Source organism: Polypterus senegalus, chromosome 8, assembly GCF_016835505.1.
Source record: "Polypterus senegalus isolate Bchr_013 chromosome 8, ASM1683550v1, whole genome shotgun sequence".
NCBI classification, from domain to species: Eukaryota; Metazoa; Chordata; class Cladistia; order Polypteriformes; family Polypteridae; genus Polypterus; species Polypterus senegalus.
This window is the reverse complement of record NC_053161.1, coordinates 102,891,384-102,914,877: the sequence shown is the minus strand read 5'-3', so window position 1 is coordinate 102,914,877 and position 23,494 is coordinate 102,891,384. Positions and strand designations below refer to the sequence as shown.

Genomic DNA, 23,494 nt, shown 5'->3' with positions numbered 1-23,494 from the left:
AGACAAAACTTAGAAACTCACTTTACTTGAGAATTTGATTACTAATTATTGAAACAAAGCTCTGCCTTTTGACTTTGGTTTTGGTTCATGATTTGGCTCTGATATTCTTCCTTTTTGACGTATGGTTTTGACCCTTCTGTTCTGTTCTTTCACCTATGCTTCATCCCTGTTTTCTGCCATTTTTGCAAACAGTGCAACTGTCCTTACTTCTGCTTCTAATAATTTACACAGTAAGTTGAAGACATTCAAGAGAGGAGTAACCACCAGTCATTTTGTTAGATCACACACAGTTTTTAGACTCCCCTAATCCCACAGGTTTTCCTTTCAGCAAAACTGATGTGTGAATGCTTTTTTTTTCTTCAGACAATGAGACTTTTTTCATTCTACAATACACTTTGCATTTACAGTGAAATTACATATTCTTAACTGTGTACATCTTTAATCTATGTAAAACAAACACAAGAATATCATAAAATTGTAATATTTGTAAATACTTACTTTGTTCATATGCAATTTCCAAATGACATACTCTAATTTAAGTTGTTAAAGAGAATGAGGCAAGCCTACTTCATTTCTTCCTTTCTTCCGCTCTTTCTATTACTTTATTTTGAATTTAGAGCCCTAGCATTTCACATTTTGAACAATAATCCTTATGGAAATTAGCATTGTTATTCAGTAGGTTAATCTAAATGTGTTGTTTTCATTTTGGGACATAAACTCAAATGCCAGAGGGATTAAGTCTAAAATGCACAGAACCACTCCCACATACACAAAGACAATCATTAATCTGCTAATGTAATCTTAATCTCAATTCTTCAACTAAAATAGTTTTTTTGCTATTGTATAATAGAAAGGATATTTATTATATTAGAACTCTAAGATGAAAGTATATTCAAAGTTTGTTTTTGAATTTAATTTAAAGCAAGTTATTGCTTGGAGATTACCAATGCCCTAATTTTTCAAGGTGCTTAATCATATTGTAGTAAATGATATAAATCACAACATTTCATTTATATTTCCCCTTGAAAAGAAATTATCTATTACCAATAATGAAAAAACATCAGGTGAGTTCTATATAAATGCATCAATAAACAGAGAAGCATGAAGAAACAACTTTTTCCACTTGACTCCTATACTCAGTCTCATCTGCCTTAATAATGTAACTCATGAGGGAATTTTAGCAGGTGTAATGACCTGGTGTTATATTTATAGTCTGAGAGTGAAGAAAAAGAGAGACAGGCCTGTTCCTTGTGGTGCTCTAGTGTTGCCCACATCAGAAACAGAGTTCTTGAGTCTGCCTGACAGATAGTCCATCATACAGGATATCAAATATCTGTTTCATGTAAGAATTATTATTACTTCACCTTTTTTAAAACCATGTACTCCAATTTCAGTGTCATAAGGTTCATGGGAGGCCAACATAGAGGAACATTGTGGATGGTTGATGTTGCTTCCCCAATCAGAAACCTAAAATAGGGGTAGGACAATGGGAGCCACCCAGGACCAAGTTTTCCCCTAGTACACTTGGTGGCATCATTCCTCTTGGTGGGGTCCCATTTTGACACCTGCAGAGCAGTGTGGAAATTTTAGTCCCCTGGTTAGTCTTGTTGGGGGTCTGTAGTAGCTGTGGAAGGGAGTTGACAAGTAGAGGCTCCTCTGTCCCAGAAGTGCTTCATGGGGGCCATACTGTCACACTGGAAGTACTCCCAGGTCCAGCTTGAAAAAGGAGCCCTCCAGCTCACCTGGTAGGTTGGAGTTGGAAGAGGAGGAGGTGGAGAACAAAGCTTATCTGGAGTGGAGTGGAGGAGAAAAAGCAAGAGATTGTTTATTTGAAACTGGAACTGTATTTAAAGCAGTTATGTTTGGAGTTTGCAGGTTTTATACTGTTTAAATAGTTTGAGCACCATTTTGTTTTTCATTATGAGCACCACCATTTTGTCAATCCAATTGTCATGAAGGGGGTCCTGGTTGATAGGGACATGGCTTCAAAGGCTACAATCTCAGGGGTTAAAAGATATGCTCTGTACCAACCAGAGTTTGTGAAAAAAAATCTAAAACCACTTTCCTCACTATTTCTTTATTTTTTAAAACACTTTGGGTAACAAACTTTTGACAACCACATTTGGACTTTTCTATTTTGGACTTGACAAAAGATTGGCTCAATATTTCTGTTTTCAATTCATGCACATTTTGTTCTGACTACATCTTGTTGCCTGTTTCTCCTCCTTAAAATGCCATCCCTTCCATTTGACATACAACGCCATCTGGCCTTTGCAATGATGAGAGAGTTTCTTTTACTCTGTTTTAATGAGATGTCCATTACACTTATTTTTCCATACAAAAATGTGTAACCAAAACATCAACTAGCATACAGTAGTATATTTAATTTAAAATAAAATTGAGTACATTTTTGTTAATATTGTGCAAGTAAATGCAGGTACTATACAGCTTCCAGTTGCAATATGTGTAGTTCACTGCCAGAACTCCAGCTGGGTATGAAAGGTTTTGAAGCTTATCAAGAAAAAAATTCCTTTTACGACAAATGCATTATCTGACATGTTGCATCTGTTGCCACTGTCATTTATCTCTATCAGGTGGTTACTTTCAAAATTTAATTGTGCCAGTCATTACCTGACACTAAATAACTATATAAAGTACAGAGTGCCCTTGTGATGATTGTGCATGCTTTGGTTGTAACCATTATCTCTCGTCATTTGCCATCATTCTCGCCGTCCATATACCATTATACAGCATTATAAAAGGGGCTGGAAGAACGACACAGTACACAGTTTATAAACATATGTAAAAATGAATGTTGTGTATGGACCATAACATTTTGCTACAGAAGCTTTAGAAATTAATTAAATAATTAAGTAGCTTTAATGGATACTAACACTGATCTGTTAAATAGATGCTATGCCATGATCTTCATAAGCCTTTATGCTCATCCCAAGGCAAGGAGGCAGAAAAGCACATTTGGTGACACTCATAATTTATAAACTCGGAAAATGCGAAAAAATGTATGGGCTATGTTAGCACACTAATATTTTTTTCTAATTATTTCATAAGCGATTGAATGTTTCCCAGCTCAATTTACACCATTGTGATTTTCCATCAAAACAGCCGATGAAGGACTTTTAGTCACTCCCTTGTGTGTCCTCTGTCTGCTTGTTTCTTGCTGATATTGTCTTCAATTCCTTTCCCCAAAAATGACTTGTTAGGTGTTCAATCAGGGTTTATCCGAGAGCTCTACTTAAGGTATCTGCTTCAGCTTTGGTACTCATAGTAATGTTATGTGGGTGGCTCTTGTCTTTTCCCTTTCTGTAAGTCATTAGGTCAGCATTGTCTACATGCCACTATCTCACAGATACTCTGTAAACCTGGATTTTGGCCCTGACAATGAACCATGAAGGCAACATTTTCTTTTAAGTCAGGTAATGGAGAATGCTTATTGTTGAAGTGATAGTTCATTTAAACCATTCTTCAACGAGAGGATTTCCTGTACTAAAATAATTTTTTTAATTAATTAATAATAATTAAATAATTGTTATTGTTATTATTGGACTTACTTTTCTTTATTAAAATACAGGAGGTTACATGTTTGAAAAGTCTGATATTATGCACAAAAGTGTGCCTTATTCATAACTCAAATATTTGTGCCAAAATTTGTTAAAAGTATCATGGGCTTTGGGGCGTGAATGTAACACAGAGGTAGATTTCTGATATTTTGTAGGGAGCCAGACAACACATGTCTGTCCACTGTAAGGTGTTTACCTGACATAAGTGGTCTAGAAACAAAAATGCATCTAGTTGGACATATTTCATTATAAAAGATTAGCTTCAGTTCAAGTAAGAGCAGTTCTTAGTAACCAATGTGAATATGTTGTTACTAGATGGATGTCAGTACCCTAGATGGTGTAATTCAGTCCCAGAGGGCCCTACAGATAGAAGTGCAATATTTTTATTTTCATACTACTGCTATACATCTGAAAGGATAGAGGAATATTAGACAACAGAGGATGGAGACTAACGTTGATCAGTGAAATTCGCCAATGTGTTTACGCTGTGAATATGCTGTGTTCCCAGGTGACCTTGTTTGCCAAATGTGAATTTTTTCTTTTTTTTTACCAGCGTCTCATGAAGCTTTGCGAGGCCACCACGACATCACAGACTTGTAGAAACCAAGGTTGATTATATATTGGTGATCCAAGTATTGGGTAAAAATAAATGGAAAACTTGTGAATACATTTAAACATAAAATGCATACTCAGAAGGAAATTGGCAATGTGTTGGTGTATTCGTGTCTTAAAGGTAATTTCTTTTTGTACTAGCTTGTATGTGACCTGTGTAATAGTTAGCCTACCCCTTTAACAGTCAGTCAGTCAGTCATTTTCCAACCTGCTACATCCTAACACAGGGTCACTGGGGTCTGCTAGAGCCAATTCCAGCCAGCACAGGGTGCAAGGCAGGGCGCCAGCCCACTGCAGACCCCTTGAAAAGTATTACCCAAAATGCTGTACAGTAGATTCAAAAAGGAAGAAGTGAAGAATCTACTGTATGTGCTTTGTTTTTGATAGCAGTGTCAGCAATCGAGGAAATATGTCAGGGAAAAATAAATACTTTTTTGTAGTGAATTCCTGCTACCTATTTACAAGAAATTTTACTGTTCTGATATTTACTTCTTTTCATTTTAATTAAGGTAGGCATCATGGTGCAGTAGTTAGTGCCACTGCCTTACACGTTAGGTTACATTTTTGGCTACAATAATTAGTCCAGTGCATTTAGCAGATGCTTCCCTAGCCTCCAGGGACACTTCAAAGACCACTGCACCATTATAGTCCACTCAAAACTTGTTCAGTTTATCCCTCTAAGGACTTCAGTGCCTTTCACTAAGATAAACTCAAGTCAAGTCAAATTCAGCGGAGTTTGTGCATCACTAGTACAGACAATAACCCCAGTAAAAATACAATGGTAGTCTGAAAGCAGATATATTGGTAACTGACAAGCTTTTATTTTTTAGTGACAGTGTTAAGAATACACCAAACTGAAAGTATTAGAAATAGTCTGGATCAGGAAATAATGTTGATTACTTTTTTTAAAGGGAACAGAGATTTCCAGTCTAATTGTCAAATTTCAGGCAGATGGTTGGAAACTAAAAATCAAAGTAACTAGTAAAGATTTTGAAGACGACTTAAATTTCCCCTGCTTGATGACTTCATGCCCCACAGCTGCAAAATGTTACTTGAACTGGAAATTTTGCTTCAATTGAAAATCTAAAATTGAGTCTCAAAATGGCAGTGCAATGTCATCACCATCAATACAATGATGAACAAACAATAATGTAAAAAAAATATATATAAAAACTCATAAAACAGAGACAGGCCTGAAGTTTTAAACTATTAATGGTCAAAAGTGAATTTACTTCAAACTGGTTTGTAAGAAGAAAAAGTTTCAGATGTTTTAAACATGATTAGAATTTGGGGCTTAATATGACTAAAGATAGGAAAGAAAGTGGGGAAATGCAGATGGCTGCCACCAATGGTTCAAGATATACAGTAAGTGAAATAGGAGGAACTCCCTACCACCTAATTTGAAATGAGACATTGTTTATTTTATATACTGTATGTACAGTCACATTTGAAACTTGGTGGGATTGTATCTTTTCTTTCTAGTGCATATTTTAAAACTTGCAATTTCCTTAACCCTGTTTAATACATTTTTTACATCATGTGTTTATATATATGGTATATATTTATAGTATATATTACCATGTAATTTTGTGTGTAGAGTTTGGTTTTTGGTTTTGACCTTGTGGCTTTTGTATTCTGACTTTAAATATTAGGATTTGCAGAGCTCTACTGCGGTCTCTTTCACATCAACATTACCATCACCAAGGAATACCTACCCTGCTGCCCCCACCCCTGCTCATTAGGCCCCCCGATTGTAGATGCTTTCTATGGTGCATGTTGTTCCTTGTTCGTAAAATTATTTCTTTTCCCCTGCTGTTTTCTGTACACTGTTTAAGACATTAAATTCATTATCTGGACCACATAAATGTCATCTCTGTTTTTTAATAAGTCAAAGTAAAACACGATTCGATGTTGGAACTTCATTGTCTGGCTATGAGTATGGCAAAAAGAAGCATGAACATACACATAAAGAGATGCTTGACAGAACAATCTAAACAATGAAAATCGTAAACATCTAATAATGATAATATATACTCAAACTTCACATTATTCCAACTGATTACCCATTTCAATTCAAAAGAATATAGCTTCCAGTAAAATTCTGTTTTGCAATGACCATTGATAAAAGCTTGGTCACAAGGGAAGGTATGAATAGATCTAATGCAGAAATGTTTTTCTCATGTGCAATTGTACAGTATGGAGCATGTTCAACAGTAAACAGTTCAAGTGAACTCATAAAATTAGCTGCATGTCAAAACAAAACAAATATTATATACAGAAAAGTTTTTAATTAGTTACACAGTACCTCTGATACATTCAATTAACAGACCACATTATAACTGAGGCTCACTGTTCTAGAAAATTTCCCAGGTAAAGCCTGGAAACACAGCTAACATATGGTGTATAGAACATCTAAAGATCTATCCTTAGATAACATACGGCATATTACCAAAATGTTGGTAAAACCATCTCAAAAGACTTAACCCTGCTAGTCTTGAACCTATGACCTTGCATGCACAAGCTCTGTTGCTTCAGTTGCTCATTGTTCAGATCGGAAAATTGAGCAACAAAATAATGCCCCCGATCCAGGGAACTACGTTCACTCTTATAAAAGTTTCACTACTGAACTCTCTAACAATTAGAATTCATGTAATCCATTGTATCAGATGCCAAGATTTAAGTCCATCTGTTGTGAAACTCTGTGTGGGTGCATTTAGGAATCATAAATGAAAATAAGTAAAAGAGACATCCTCACAGCTGAAGCAGTACAGAACTGTGAGAAAAACAGTCTTAAATATGCATTCAGTGTTTCTGATAACCTGAAGCATTCTCTTCTCTTATCTCCTGTACAGAAGAACTGTACATGCTAAATGGACAGAACTTGATGTATTTTTACATTCCTGGTTTTACTCCCAGTCAGAACACAGTATTATGGAAATTCTGGGCATTATGCATATTGTCAAGCAAGTGATGCCACATTCTACACTGTTTTCTGCCTTGTGGCCTGGGCAGCCCTGAATAGGCTTCAGTCTTCTGTGACCCTGAACTGGATTAATGTCATGTTATGTTACATTATGTTATTGTAAGTTACAGTATTTATAAAGGTATTTTATATTTTGTGACACGTACTCCTTTTTTTTACGGCTATTATTTACTTGTTTGCATGCAGAAATAGAAATAATAAATCAGAATTCCAAAGCACTTGTGACAAACTGCAAATATAACTTTGAAATTCAGCAAGGAGATGATACAAAAAAGAAGATAATAACATACATTTTCGATACATTCCAGGGCTGTGGCTTTAGTCTAAATTAGTCAAGCATTAAATAAGAAATTAAATGTGAATCATAACATCATTTCAATTGAGAGCAAGAAATGAACAGTTGACTTCAAAACAGGAAGTTACAAAGTCACTCACCCCACCCACCCATTATCCAACCAGCTTTATCCTAACTACAGGGTCATGGGGGTCTAAGGAGCCAATTCCAGCCAACACAGGGTACAAAGCAGGAACAAATCCCCAGGCAGGGCGCCAGCTCACCGCAGGGCGCACACACACACCCACACACCAAGCACACACTAGGGACAATTTAGGATCACCAATGCACCTGACCTGCATGGCTTTGGACTGTGGGAGGAAGCCGGAGCACCCGGAGGAAACCCACGCAGACACGGGAAGAACATGCAAAGTCCACGCAGGGACGACCTGGGAAGCGAACCCAGGCCTCCTTACTGCGAGGCATCAGTGCCCAAGTTACAAAGTAACAGATTTAAAATACATAATTACACAAATAGCAGATCTAAAACTTAAAAATGAAAACTATATATTATACTTTATACTTAATATTACACATGTGTAGTTTTGGTTAATTTAATATTTGTTCTGTTTATTATATATTATCTTATTTTGATGTTGGAAGTCTGTTTAGTTCTCCTGTGTATTATGTTTTGAATATTCTTAAAAATTATGGGGTCTGGAGCTGAATATTACACATTATTAGATTAATGCTGGTATAATAGGGGACTCAACACTGTCTCCAAATAGAGGCAATTGGGAAGGCTAAAGGGGTGTGTGTTGTTACATAAGTCCAGTGGCATTTTCCTTAAGAATATTTATTTTTGTGCAGTTTTAATCTCCATACAAAAGGGATTAATATTGGCAGAGCAAGTCCAGAAAAGAGCACCTTTAAAATCCTGGTCTCAAATTAGATTCCAGGGGGCTCAGATTGTTAAAGGTAAGTTTATAAATACTTCTTCACACAGAACAAGATAAGTACACGAGACAAATGACTACACAGTGCAATGCCAACCCTCCAATCTTGGCTTGAAGATTTTATGTAAACATTGAGTGAAAAAAGAAACGACAAGCTCTGCTCGGTTGAATGACTTTTTCTCATCAAACCAGTGGAGTACAGAGATAAGTGGAGCCACGCAAACTACTGAGAGTGGATTTGAACAGTGCAGGTGACATAAAATGTCAGGCTTCAGAAGATCTCACATATCTTGAAGTTTGTAAACTGTAAGCAGCAATGACAAATATTCTAGGGTCTTCTAGTGGCACGGATATAGCTTTGCAGATTAACTGAAGTGTTTTAAAGGTGATTTCTTTATGCAATGTAATGATTTTTTTGCTGGCTTCAGCTATAAAAAATGTATCATTTTCTTTGGCTCTTTTGTGTAGTGTCTCCAAGTCTTCCCCATGAGAGTAGGTTCAATTGACAAGAAAATACATCAAGAGATCAGTTCTCTCTATGGTGCAGTTGGGCTTTAAATGAGACAATTACCACAGTACAGCACAATGAATACTGGAATGAAATAGAGATCACAAGAGTGAGGTTTTCATTTCTTATGTGTGCATTGTGTTTAATTTCAGAATACAGAAACTGAGTTGATTTTCTTTCTTTCTTTCTTTCTTTCTTTCTTTCTTTCTTTCTTTCTTTCTATATTCTAATATAAAATTATTAGAAAACTGTTCATACAGGGGCATGGTACCCTGTCCAGGGCTGTTTTTGCCCTGTGTGCCTTGAGTAATTTTTAGAAAATACAATTAAAATATAATTGAAAATAACTTCATAATAATGCAGGTACATTGCATGAAAATTAAGGGCAAGGTTGGTAGTAATAAGACATGTATCAAATGAGGCTGTGTGGTACCATACACAGAAACGTTGCCATGATCTTCAGAGTTCATAATATGGCATGAAGATGAAGACACTTTGAAATTCACCCGTCGTTTTGGTACATCAAACAAATGAGAGTAGCAATCCAGTGGGCAAGCAGATATTGCATTAAACTCAGTGGAAATCATGCTAGGTAGTCATGAGCAGTCATGATTAAGCCAGAGTTTTGTCCCTGGCTCAAGTGCAGTTTTTGTTAATTTAATATTTTTTGCTGTTTATTATATGTTATTAGGGTTAGGGTTGTTATTAAAAATAAGTTTGGTTCTCTTGTGTGTTACGTTTTGAATATTACATATTTGTGAATTATGTATTGTATTAGAATCTGTTCATACTCATTCAAGACAGCCCTATTTCTTTTACGGCAGTGCAGTATCACACTTGGCTCAAGGCTTCAAACGTTCTAGTCACTAAAATCCGAGTTCTCTATTCCATTCTTTTCCTTTTATCTCCAAATTAGGACTAGGGTACCTTGTTTGCCATTATGGATGTGGTGAAAAGTTAAGCAAAATGACCCCTTTTATTGGCTAACTATGTAAATAGATTACAATATGGAAGCTTTCAAGGCAACTCAGGCCTCTTCTTCAGGCAAGATGCCTTGAAAGCCTGCATATTGTAATCTTTCTAGTTAGCCATTAAAAGGTGTTATTTTGCTTGACTTTTCACCATCTCCAAATTAGTTCAATTTTTAAGCATCGCTGTATTATTTTGTCTTTTTCTTGTCCTCTCATCCTTTTCTATCCTTAATTCATGCGCTGTTGCCTCAAACGAAGCAAGTTTCTTTATTATATGCAAACCTGTGAAAAGGCACTTAAAACATTCGCAATTAATTTGGTTTGTGAGCATGACTTTCTCTCTTTGACTATTCTTAATAGTAATATGATTTTTAAGAATATTACTTTAGCATCTAACAACCCCAATTACCCACATACATAGATGTCCAACTGCCTCACAGATGCAGCAGACAGGGTTCAAATCCTGCCTCTGGCTGTTGTCTTTATGAGTAGGAGTTATGTGTAGGGGTTTGCAGGTTCTCCGTATGTCTGGGTAGATTTTCCTTTGTTTTGCATCTTTAAAGATGTACTCATTAAGCTAAGTGGTGATTCAAAATTGGCCCAGTGTAACTGGGTGTATTTGTGTGCATGAGTAGTCCTTGCGATGGCACCCCATCAGAGGCCTCTTCCAGCCTTGCAACCCGCATTGCTGAGAATAGCTCTGGCTGTCAGTCACCCTGAATTACATTAACTAGGTTTGAGAATGTTATATTTCTGAACCAATATGACTACTAATAAATACTTTTTATAGTATGGTAATGGTGTAATGACAATGCCATTCCTCCATCCATCCATCCTCTTCCACTTATCCAAGGTCGAGGTTGGGTCGTGGGGGCAGCAGCTTGAGCAGAGATGCCCAGACTTCCCCCCCTCTCTCTCTCTGTAATGACAATGCATTGCACTGAATTCAATAAATTGAGACCTGAAATATATTTTTTCTTTCCCCTCAGTTTTCATTCATATTATCCACTGGGGTGAAAATCCAGTGAATTGTACAAACTGAAATGAGTGCATGAGAGGGCCATTAAGGTAAATACATCATAGTTTGTACATATGCTGCTGTGTATGAAATCTACACTACAATAGCTGTGATGCAACAATCTCTTTAATGGTACATAGACTCCATGCCTGATCTGAAAGCCTCAAGATTTGTTGTTTATATGATCAAACAGTAGCATTTACTAGCATTTCACTCTGTGCACCAGGAAACAATTTATGGTGACAATCTCGTAAAAAAAGTAACAACTGCTATATTATTCCAGCAGCATGGAAACAAATTGGCTTTACACAGAAGTGTTCTAGTTTAGCAGAAGGATGGTACTTCAAAAAATTCTGGCATTACTTCTTGAAACTATTTAGTCCCTAAGGGAAATTAAAGAAGAAAAACACATAACCTGGAATTGGCCGGCAGCAGAAAATTGTACTTTACCTCATTTTCATCACATGTCACCTAAATAAGCTAAACCTGCAGCCAGGGAACAGAAGGATAAACACATGCCATAAAGAGTTTAAAATCAATCTAAAACTTTCACTGCTCAGTCGAGTCAAGTGGCCTGCAGGTATTTTCTCACTTTGAATGAGGCCTGCAAAAGGCTGTGCAAGGTGAAAGAAGAGATAAATTCATGTCAACACTCCAGCAGCTGCACAAAGGCTTTATGCTATGTCAAACAGATTTTATAAAAGGAGAGTCAGCTGCTACCTTTCTGAGGGATCTTCATCCCGTTCCATTTGTCAAATGCTCTGCCTCAGCTTTTTATGTTCCCAGGCAAGGACTTGAGAAGGAGTTTGCAGATTAACAAAGGCAAGTAGCATTCTTTCTGTCAAAATCTCTCTGTAGGATGCATGTAAATTCAAGTGGTGCTGCCTTATTTCTAATGAAGCATTTTATAGTTGCTGTCCTTTGACAGCTAAAAGTTATAAATTCCAGTAATGCATACAGTTTAGATATGAGTTATTTTACCTTTTAAAGCTATAATCAGCAAATGTATTTCAAACTACCTTTTCTCAAGTGAAGTTAACTTAAAAGGCAATTACAATATTTTAAAACTTAACTGTAGATGCAGTAGTGTATGAATCAAAACTTGATTTTAATACAATGAGACAGAGGTAACACGCCTGTGGTTTGGCCCTTTCTCTTCAAAGGCATATTTGTGGTTAATTATTAAAAATCACGTTGCTCCCCAAACTCTAATCCCCAAAATAAATGTTTCTGCTCTTTGGCTTATAGAGAATCCCTCCAAAACAACAAATATGAATACTGTGAATATAAACCACTTATCACTCCCACAGTGACACACTCTACTCGTCTCTAGTGTGCTGCTGACTCTTTAGATAGATAGATAGATAGATAGATAGATAGATAGATAGATAGATAGATAGATAGATAGATAGATAGATAGATACTTTATTAATCCACTGTTCCTACAGGGTCCACAGATAGTCCAGTCTTTCTCCAACCATCCAATGTGTTGACCACTTATTGATCTTGTTCTGTAGTTTGGCTAGTCAACTGGAAGCATTGTTTTCTCCTTGCACAATACCACCAGTTCAGTCCAACTTTTCTACATCCGTGTTACCTGAACCTTTGTGGTAGCACCCCTAGTGTGCCTGACCTGTGCAAATTTTAATTCCGAATGCAAAAGTATTTTTCTGCAACCTATCATCTTTAAAGCTTCACTGTTAGTTGAACACTAAAATCCTTTGTTGTTATTTTCTATCATGAATGCTCCTGGTATCACAACATCAGCAATCTTCTACAACATTAAAGTCTTCAACGACATGGAGACCAAGACAAGCACTGACAGCAACATGGGATTCCTGTTTCTAAAAGTCTCTGTCCTTTTTCTTTAAACCTCTTGAGGCTTGCCAAATGACATTCTTTCCTTTTATGCAGGATGGCCAGCTGCCACTTGAACATCTAGCCCTGTCCACTGATGAGGATTCTTGCCACAGTAATAATTTTTAGTTTTTTATACTTTCTACTGAACCATTTACATTTAACACAGGTAATGGCTTCCTTAACTTTATGAGTACTGAACAGAGAGAGAGAGGCTGGGAGCATGCACTGATAGCTTGTTGCCATACCTACCATACGACAAACCACCTGGATTGGGACTCGGTTGCAGCAGGTGACACTTCAGCATCGCACTAAACAGTGTGAGGTTTTTTACAGTGGCTGGCGTGCCAATCCTGCCACCAACCCCCAAGTTTTCCCTGTAAGTTGGAAGACCTACTTGCAGGCCTGGAAGCAGAATACCATCATATCCAGGATGAAGCAATTACAGATTAAGTGCCTTGCTCAATGACCACTTCTGGAATTTACAGGATTTGAACTGGCATGTACTGAATAGGCACATTAAACAAAATGTAATTCACAATGTGAGAATAATTTTACACTTCATCACTTATATTCAGCATTAAGGGTTTCCAAGATGTTCATTTTGACAATGGGGTCTATTGTGATGCATCTTAGCAATGGTGTTGCTGTTCTGAATTTCCTACAAGTCATTGTTGTCATGCCATGTTGTTTAGTTATGGTCACCACCATTTTGAGACATTAACATTATTTTTTGCTATAGAAATCTACCCAGAATGCTCTGGGAATGTGTGGCATCAGAGTAAAGGTATAAAGGTCAGGTAATTTCCAGAATATCTAAGATTAGAACAAAAACAATGTTGGTGTGTGATTCTTAGTTTATAACTTGGTTAGCAATATTTATTGTGGTGTTAAAGTCTTTTGATTAATGTTTCAAACATGACAAATGATTGGTAAGACACTGGAAATAACATTGACTTGACTTTTTGACTGTTTCATCTACTGATCCTGTTTGTTAAAACATTCTCACTGTTTCCTTCTGGCTGTATCTATGATAAAAATACCAAAAATAAATAGACTCGTGATTTGGATAACCTGGCATCTAAAATGGATGTCTGGCTTTAAGGAAACCATAAATGCAGTATATATGTAACTGACTTAATCTATATTTATCCTCCTTAGCGTTAGACCCAAATTTTACTCGGGCTGTGAAAACCGTGCTAAAACCGTTAGTCCTGAGTGTTACTAGGGCAACTGCACAGATGTTAGAACCAAGAATCACTTGGGCTGTAAAAATGCTGTCAGTACTGCCAATCTTTGAAGAAATTATGTCTGAGTGAAGGTTTTCACCAGTTATGAAATATCTGCACTTTACTAACAATGAAGACTTTGATGAGAATACCCATCCAGCACCCAAACTGAAGAAAATCTGGGAGATATACCAATCCATTGTAGCAAACTTACAGAGTGTTTGCATTCCGGAGCACGATGACCGCATCGATGAAGTCTCGTGGCTTATAAGGGCAGGCTGTCATCGATACAGTTCATCGTGTCAAAAAGAGCAAGATGTGGCCTAAAGTTTTATGAGGTTTGTGAATCTAAAATGGTATACATTTGGAATTCGATTCTGTACACAGGGAAAGGGACAATGTTTGATCCGAAATACAATCAGTATGGTGTTGCTACATCATTGGTGCCAACTTTGATAGATGCACTGCTGGATCAGGATTACTATGTAACCATAGACAATTTTTATATTTCACCAGAGCTATTTGACATCTTGCTGTAAAGAAACTGATGCATATGGAACAGTGAGTCCAAACTGTTGTGGCTTGCTTGAAGACTTTGGCAGAGCTAAATTATAGCGAAGTATGCTTGTAGCTTGGCAAAAGGGTAAAGTGCTTGCGCTGAAATGGAAAGACCAAAAGGATGTTTGTCTTCTTAGCACTGTACATAATGCAGCTACAATCATTTTACAGGCAAAAATCAACAAGCAGATTATGAAGCCTGGTGATGTGGTCTATAATAGCACAATAGGTGGTGCTAATCAATGCGGATTAAGAATTGACTTTCTATCCCATTATGTGGAGGCAACAAAAAAAATACTGCAAAAAGATATTTTGTCATCTGGTGGAACAGTGCATTTGGAATACATTAATGTTATACAAACAAAAAGCTGGCAAAATTGTATCTCATGCAAACTTTATATGCCAGCTTGTAGAACAAATAATTGCCTCACATCCACTGTCCACACTGCCACTAAAAAGACCCAGCACATCATGGATCAATCCAGAGCATCTTATTGATAGACATTTTATTGATTAAATACCTCCAACAGAAGAAAACTAAATCCAAATCGTACCTGTGCAGTGTGCGGTTCAAAAACTGATAAATCTGGAAAGAAAATCCGAGAAGAAGCGCGCTATTATTGTCCAGACTGTTTTGTTGGATTGTGGCTTTAAAGATTTACCACACAAATGACTCATTTTGAGATTATATACTGTTTTGGCATCATCAGTAGTATAATTATTGCTGTTATTATTTTTGTGATTATTGATTATTTCATATTATTATTTTTATTCATCATTACTTTTATTATTTGTATTATTATTATACTTTTGAGATTTAATAAAAATGTAATTTTCCGTGCCAAAAAAAAGTAACACTTTTTCCATGTTTTTTGGAATAAAATGCAATGTTAAGGAGGTTAAAGATAAAGCATCTCAAGGTAGCATCATTTCTACTAAATTACATCTTTAAGTTGCTTAAACATATCTTTATGTTGTGTTCTGTATGCTTTTAGATGCTGAGGCATTTTATTCATACAGCAGAATCAAGATGACTCAGCACGCTGCTCGAACAAACCAGACTTATTTTTTATCACCTTTCAAGTACAGCACTATAGTGCAGTTTGTAATATAAATCTTATAATGACAAGTGCAGTATTTTCCATCAATACAATCTAATATCAAAGAGAATCAGTGGTCTGGCTGGCAATTTATTTTGTGATCTATGGCAGTGGTTGTGATCTAGCAAAAAAATGTAGGTGTGTCCCACCAAATGATTTCTTGCTTTTCTCTGATGCTTAATATCTTTTCTCTAGGATGTAACTCAAATTTTAGAGTAGAGTTGGTATGAACGATTCTGATTTTGCATAGCTGATGTGTTTCATTTGACATAGTGTGCTCATTGTTTTCATCTTTATGGCATATGATAGGACAAGGAGCTCTCCTGTATGTACGGGCCCTGAAGTAGAACTGCTTCTTCTTCAGATCAAAGAAAACCAGTTGAATTGATCTACGGAAGTATTTAGGATGCCATTTGGGGGCTTCACATAGAGGGCGCATGGCCTATTTGGAGAAGAAAAGCTGAACCAGGATATGACATAGGGGATGTCTGAGAATTTACTGCACACACCTGGAAAAAAAGCTGGCCCGGTCTGTTCAGTTTGGCATGTTGTCACCATGACCTGCATCAGGAGACACTACATTTACATTTAATTAGTCTTTCTGTGACAAAATAAAGGAGAGGATTGTGATTCTTTGAAAAGGAATTCATATTTTTGTATTTGTTTTGGATGTGGTAATCAATTAAGGCGCATCTTTCACAGCCTCTGCTCAAAAGTACAACACAACTAATGACCAAATGATCCAAATCGATATCATCAAAGAGGCCAACATGACTCACTCATGAAAAACTGCCTCCTCAGTTACTGGTAAGATGTCTACATACTTGAACTGTCTGTACTTTTGTGTCCAATGAAACATTTTAGACAAAGAAGAGAAAGGATTGGGAGAAATTAGTGATGAGATTGCAGAAAACATCAAAAGACTTTACTCATGTAAGGGACATAATAAAGTCACACCAGACACAGAAAAAAACCTTATCACAGGCTAATTATTTAAGAAGTCTGGCAGAGTGTATTTAAACCACAATGCCACTTCTTTAGTATTCACTCCTAACTCATTGTATGTCCCACTACAACTCCCTTGTGCTCTCAGGTATAAACAATACATTATATCTGGGTATATAAATACAACACATCTTGGGAGGGTATTTAGTGCAGAAAAGTGCTACATAAAATATTTGACGTAAAAAAATCACAATCTACTCTACGTCTTGTAGGTATACCACTATGTAGCACCTTAGTTGAGCCACTCATTATATTATGGCACAGTATTGCAATAACTTGGTGTCAAAATGGGCATGATGGCACAGTGGTTGGAACAAACTCTTCATTTGGAGTTTGCAAATTTTCATGTGCAGACTTTTGTTTTTAATTTTTTCTTCTCTCCTGGTATTCTGCTTTCCTCCTGCATCCTAAAGAAAGGCAGAGTAGAGAAAATACCAGAATAGATGACTTATTATCATCGTACACAAGACTGTTATCTCCTTTATTAAAATCACTTTGCCTCGAGTTTGGCGAAATCATGGGGGTGTTTGTGAACATCGCAGAACTTGACAAAATGCATTGAAGTCAATGGGAAGGACTAACTGAACTAGATTTGACTGGATTATAATGGATAAATCATCTTTAAAGTGTCCCTGAAGGTTAGGTAAACATCTGTCAACTATACTGGACTGATTATTGTGGCCAAAAAGATAACCTAAGTTGTGCAATAACCGTGCCAACCACTGTACCACTGTGCCTCCATTGAAATCAAAGAATAAAGAACACAGTCGGAGACACACAATCATATATTTCATCAAAAGAAAGCAAAAATGCCAAATCAAATGTCAGAAAAAATACTTAGGTCTTTTAAAGGCAGAAAATTCAAAGTGGCTTGTCATGATTGAAGTTGCTGGCTTGTTTAATTTTTTGAAGTTTGCTGAAGGCTCTCCAAACTGTCCGTGATGATGCTTTACTTCTATTAAAAAAATAGAAACGTTTTGTAAATAATAATAAATCTTTCGTTATTATTATTATTTCATAGAGTCTCTTGTGTTTGTGGAAGAAGGGGGGCATCAGGCTCCTTCAAGGTTTGTTTTTTATCTCCACGCGGGTAATTATGCATAGATAGGGCATGTGCCTCCTTCTCTTATACTGATGTGGAACTTGACCTGCATTTTGGCAACAGGCAGCGTTAACTCGTTATTTATGCTGTATATGTTTCATAAAAATAAACAATTCAGGTTCTCAGAATTTTATTTATCTATTCTACCACAAACTAAATCCCACAGAGTCTGTAATGCAAGTGATCCGAATTATATACCCAGGGGCGAGCCTGTCCAATGTTGGCTGTTACACCTCCATGGAATGTTGTGCTGGCATCGCAAAGCATTATGGGGCATTGGAGAAAAAAGTTCACCTAAACTGGTTGAATTATCAGTAATAATTCAACGAACAAGGGTGACTGCAGCAAATTCTCTGCAAGTAACATTCTGACGAAATTTGCAGATCAACACTAAAAATCAGCATCTGTAGAATATGCCATCTTGTTCACTATCAGCAGCAAAGGGACTGTACACCACTGCATTCTATAAAAGTTTTAAAAATAGAAGTTAAATTTATTGTTAGAATCAACTTAAAATACTTCTCAAATTCCATCTCTAGAATACCATGGAACCTTAAAAAAACTGACTTTGTAAAATACAACCTTTACAGTATACTGTATACTATAAAGTATATCTTTGAAAAGTAGTGAAGTGAGTGTTTGCACCCTTAAAATGTGTTCTGACTAAAAAATGCAACCAAACCAGAAAAACAGAGTAAGTGTCAAGAGAAAACAACAGAGTCAAACGGAAACAAAGATCAAAACCAAAAGCCATAAAGAGAGGAGTCAAAAATAAATCACAAAGCAAAAATCAGACTCGAAGAGCAGATCAAATTTGAAGAAACAGTACAATACAATGTAAGAATAGCACATAGTTAAATTGGTGCAATCTCTGATACATTAGGACTGCTCGGGTGCCCTTTATTTGGTCACACTGATGACATTACCACCCTGTGGTCCCAGTGCATAGTGGGATACATCATCATAAGATCAGTAATGCAATAAATCCCAATTTAACTTTTAAACTGAAGCTCCTAACACAAAACTAATGACAGGGATTGATTGTGTATCAAGACCCCAGAAATGACATCAAGGTAATATTTTAAGGTCATGGAGAACTTGTAAAAAGATTTGATAAAACCACCAATCATAACAAAATGTTTGCAGTGCAGATGTTTATACAAGATTGCACAGTGTGTATGTCAAAATGTATAATGACAAAGTAAGCAGTTCTTTTCACATGGCTTAGAAGATTTGGTCATAAGTATTTTACTTTTGATTCCACAAAGCTGCATTATTTTGGAACAAATCTATAACTTTTAACCAGATTCAATCAGTAAGTTCACAGCAGTTACAACACTCATGTACTTCATTAAATGACAATACATCTAAGACCAGAGAAAGGAACAACAAAAATCAAAACACTGAGCAGCCCTCCAATAAACCTACCTGTATGGAGAGTGGGTAAACCCTCTAGTAGGAGTGCAGCCTGCCTTCATCAGCTCCCTGCATGTGTTCTCTTTATCCCATTCATCAAGAGGACCTCTACAATCTGTTTCAAGTGGTGATAGTCATGTAATGCCAAAAAATGCACTCCACATGAATCCCAGACTCCCAAATGTAGTGAAACTCTTTTGACAGCTAAATATTCATAAGGAAAAGGAGTGGAAAAGAGAATAGTGTCTGTTTTTATGAAGCGATTCAGAAAAGGACGATTCCAACTGGCTCAGAAATCTCAGAGTGGCACAAAACTGGATCTGTACTTAGGAGGAGGGGTAAAAGCATTTCATCATTTTTCAGAATTTAGGAAACAACTTCTAAATTTACCAGTATGTAGGAGAACTTGTGAGCTGTCCTAACTAGCTAGGAGCTGCCAGAAGATGGTGTTTAAGCAGTGATCGTCATGCACAATCCCAGGAAAGATGGGATGCTTTGGAAAAGCTGGATGACAATGTACTTGTAAAAAGATAACAATCTGACAAAGGGAGAATATTTGTAATAAATCTGTTAAATGATTGCTCCATCTACATGGAGAAGCCGTGCACTGTTTGCTGAATTGAAGGAGTAGTTAATGCTATGTGTGAAAGGCAGCTTTTCAATAGCAATGGTTTAAGTATGTTACAACCAACCATTTCTTGAATTTTGCACCAAATTTTGAACACCCTTACAATGCATGAGTCAATACGCAGTGTCACATGAGTGCGTGAAGGGGACAGTTTAAGGGCTCTGGTGATGGTAATTTTCTGACATTTCAGGAGTTGGCACTTTGTGATAACGTCTTCCCTTTTCCTCCCTCTGCAGACTGAAAGACTGACGGCTTTTCCACTACTGACATTACTTCTGGTGCTTGCTCTCCTGGACCCACCTCTTCCTGCTGGAAACCAACATACCCAGAAGCTCTGCCATTTTGAACAGTCAGAACCAGACTCCTATCTGAAAACATGTTCTCTTTAATGCTGTTAATTGTGTTTATTTTTATTTTTTTCAATTCCAATTATATGGTGTTTTGTCTATGGGTGCCCCAAAACTCCTTATTGTTTCTGATTATTATTACCTCAGATTATATGTTTCCCCACCTGTCCAAGTAAGGTAAAGTTACAGCAAGCTGCATTCATAGAAAACAGCACACACAAAGATCAGTGCCCCAAGAGTGGATGAGCTCAAATAAGGAAATCGCAAGCAATATCACAGTACAATCAATACATAGGTGGTAATGAATGTGAACTGTATAGTAGTAGCCATCATATTGCCCTGAAGATTAAGCAGAGCAGGATAAGTAATTGACAGTGAAATGTCACACAGGTATGCTGGAATCTGCATTCCACGAAACCTTGGAACATTCGTGTTGCAGTTTACAGGCTTGGGAAGGTTCAAGAACTAAGTTGCATTCATCTTATATTATACACTGATAATAATTTGTAGACTTTAGTATAAAAAAAATATTACTGCAGTTTATGTCTTTATGAAGTATTTTGTGACATGCTTATCATTGTGCAGTCACACTTGACTTAGCGTAAATATTTGACTGGCTCTGCTGTAAGCAAATGAATAAATGTCAGGCAGAATTGTGAGCTTTTATTATTAATAAGGTAAATCAAAAAGAAAATCTCACAAAACTGTCTCTCATTATATAAAGTATGTGAGGAAAATACTTTGTAATTGGTAAAATGTATCCCACTTGGCAGATCTATATATTTTGTTAAGATTTCACAGAAACAATTGTCAAAATATGATTCTAGTGTAAGTAAATGGTTTAGAATCATTCTGGATCAAAATGTTTTACCACTCATGGCAGACAATACCACATAGAATGTAGTATAAATATCTGTAATGTAAATAACTATAACTGTATCAAATACTTTATCTAGAATTTAATTCCACAGAAGACATCAGAGTCATTAAATGTCTTTAAAATATAATACACTATTCATAGCACCATTTATAATTCAACCGGTTTAATATTGTCATAATCCTAGTAGATCAAAAATATGCTGACAAAGAAACACATTAGTGGTATTGGGTTAAAAGAACCATATTGAATGTTCAATATTTATTCAGCAGAAAAATGATTTTCTCATATTAAAATCTTTTCATATTCTACATACAGTATGCTAGTGACATGCAATGGCTGACACATAATCTCTCTAATCTGCCAAACTGTAGTAATAAAACATCCCATAAGCCTTTCAGACTAGTCTTGAGTTATGCTTCAGTCGGTGATGCAAAAATGCTATACTCTACTAAATGCAAATCTTGTTTTCTTCCTGTATCCCATTCACTGTTTATTATTTATAGAAGTGTTTAAAGTTTTTTTTCACATATTGTACTTAGAAAAACAAAATATACCGAAAATGTATTCTTTCAATAATCTTCTGTATGATACCTTTTTTTAATAATGTCCCCTTGTATTGAGAGCTTTGCATTTTTATTGTGAGTTTTGAATCTCTAATCAAGGGTAAATATGCTGTATGTGTACCTATTTACAGTTTCAGATCTTGTGACACAACATACATGGCATCTAGAGATAGATAGATAGATAGATAGATAGATAGATAGATAGATAGATAGATAGATAGATAGATAGATAGATAGATAGATACTTTATTAATCCCAAGGGGAAATTCACATAATCCAGCAGCAGTATACTGATACAAAGAAACAATATTAAATTAAATAGTAATAAAAATGAAAAAAAAAAATGAAAAAAATTAAAATAGAATTAATGTTAGCGTTTACTCCCCCGGGTGGAATTGAAGAGTCGCATAGTGTGGGGGAGGAACGATCTCCTCAGTCTGTCAGTGGAGCAGGACAGTGACAAAAGTCTGTCACTGAAGCTACTCCTCTGCCTGGAGATGACACTGTTCAGTGGATGCAGTTTGATTCTTCATGATTGACAGGAGTTTGCTTAGTGCCCGTCTCTCTGCCACGGATGTTAAACTGTCCAACTTTAATCCTACAATAGAGCCTGACTTCTTAACAAGTTTGTCCAGGCGTGAGGCATCTTTCATCTTTATGCTGCCACCCCAGCACACCACCGCGTAGAAGAGGGCACTCGCCACAACCGTCTGGTAGAACATCTGCAGCATCTTACTGCAGATGTTGAAGGATGCCAACCTTCTCAGAAAGTATAGTCTGCTCTGACCTTTCTTACATAGAGCATCAGTATTGGCAGTCCAGTCCAATTTGTCATCCAGCTGTACTCCCAGATATTTAAAGGTCTGCACCCTCTGCACACAGTCACCTCTGATGATCACAGGGTCCATGAGGGGCCTAGGCTTCCTAAAATCCACCACCAGCTCCTTGGTCTTGTTGGTGTTAAGGTGTAAGTGGTTTGAGTCGCACCATTTAACAAAGTCTTTGATTAACTTTCTGTACTCCTCCTCCTGCCCACACCTGATGCAGCCCACAATAGCAGTGTCATCAGCGAACTTTTGCACGTGGCAGGACTCCGAGTTATATTGGAAGTCTGATGTATATAGATTGAACAGGACCGGAGATATCTTACAATATCCATGCATTGGCAGGGAGTCATTTAACACCTGTTATTTTTAGTTACATTATTATTTGAGTAAACAGGATGGCCTGGTTGGCACACCAACATTTCCTGTTGACCCCTGTCAAAACTTTGACTGATTACAGTCAGTTTAAGGGGAACATGCAGACACCACATAAACATGAATGAAACTCAGGGCCCTATAGCTGTAAAGCAATTCTATATATTTGTTTGCAAATTCTAAAGTTTTCTGTCACAGCAATATTTTCAACAACTCTAAAGCACTCTCAAGAAAACCAATACTAATACAATGTTGAAGACAGTTTGACTCATACAGTATTAAAATATCCTTAGTATTGTTAGGAGAAGACTAAGCCCTTATTTCAGTTTCCTGTAACATTCACAGGCAGTCAAAAAATAATCAATTTTCATTTTTATAAACTGTTAATTTATGTGTTTTAGTTAGACTGGGAAAGGGGCATTAAAGTAATGAGGTCTGCTTAAAAATAAATGTTTTACATTCTTTGCAACATAGTAAAAGACAAATAAGCTTACCTCACTTGCTTTTCTTAGAAGGTTGAATGTCATTTTAATAACAATATCTCTCTCACTCTCTCTCTCTCTCTATATATACAGTATATATATATATATATATATATATATATATATATACAGTATATAATATATATATATATATATTGTAGCAAGTGGCTGGGGCTGGCACCCAGCCAGGATGCTCGGATGGACCAGAAGGAGGGCTTACACCTCCTC

General features: G+C 36.5%; 1 protein-coding gene across 10 annotated transcripts in view; it reads right to left on the bottom strand.

The window, feature by feature from the left end:
* Positions 1–23,494, bottom strand: part of shank3a (SH3 and multiple ankyrin repeat domains 3a) — a 1,684,705-nt gene that overhangs the window by 940,570 nt on the left and 720,641 nt on the right. The window lies entirely within an intron of this gene.